We start from the raw sequence: 955 nt of genomic DNA on the forward strand, positions 1-955 counted from the left end.
GGCCAGCGGGAACGACCTCGGACCACCAGGGGCCGAGAAAACCACTGTCTCATGGGGCCAGACACTCAGGGTCAGGGAAAAATCCAATATATATCTGGTGATATCTCGGGTGCTATTACAGATAGCCCAATACATCAAAGTGGATTGTCTGTAGGAGGCCCAGGCGCATGAATATGTGCAGCGGGAACGACCTCGGACCACCAGGGGCCGAGAAAACCACCGTCTCATGGGGCCGGACACTCAGGGTCAGGGAAAAATCCAATATATATCTGGTGATATCTCGGGTGCTATTAGAGATAGCGCAATAAACCAAAGTGGATTATCTGCAGGAGGCCCTGGCGCATGAATCTGTGCAGCGGGAACGACCACGGACCACCAGGGGCCGAGACAACCACCGTCTCATGGTGCCGGACACGCAGGGTCAGGGAAAAATCCAATATATATCTGGTGATATCTCGGGTGCTTTTAGGGATAGCGCAATAAACCAAAGTAATTTATCTGCAGGGGGCCCTGGCGCATGAATCTGGGTAGCGGGAACGACCTCGGTCAACCAGGGGCCGAGAAAACCACAGTATCATGAGGCCGGACACTCAGTGTCAGGAAAAATCGAATATATAACTGGTGATATCTCGGGTGCTATTAGAGATAGCGCAATAAACCAAAGAGAATTATCTGCAGGAGGCCATGACGCATGCATCTGTGCAGCGGTTACGACCTCCGACCACCAGGGGCCGAGACAACCACCGTCTCATGGGGCCGGGCACTCAGGTTCAGGGAAAAATCAAATATATGTCTGGTGATATCTCGGGTGATATTACAGATAGCCCAATAAATCAAAGTGCATTGTCTGTAGGACCCCCTGGCGCATGAATCTGTGCAGCAGGAACGACCTCGGACAACCAGGGGCCGAGACAACCACCGTCTCATGGGGCCGGACACTCAGGGTCAGGGAAAA

The sequence above is a fragment of the Nomia melanderi genome, unplaced genomic scaffold, assembly GCF_051020985.1.
Source record: "Nomia melanderi isolate GNS246 unplaced genomic scaffold, iyNomMela1 scaffold0014, whole genome shotgun sequence".
NCBI classification, from domain to species: domain Eukaryota; kingdom Metazoa; phylum Arthropoda; class Insecta; order Hymenoptera; family Halictidae; genus Nomia; species Nomia melanderi.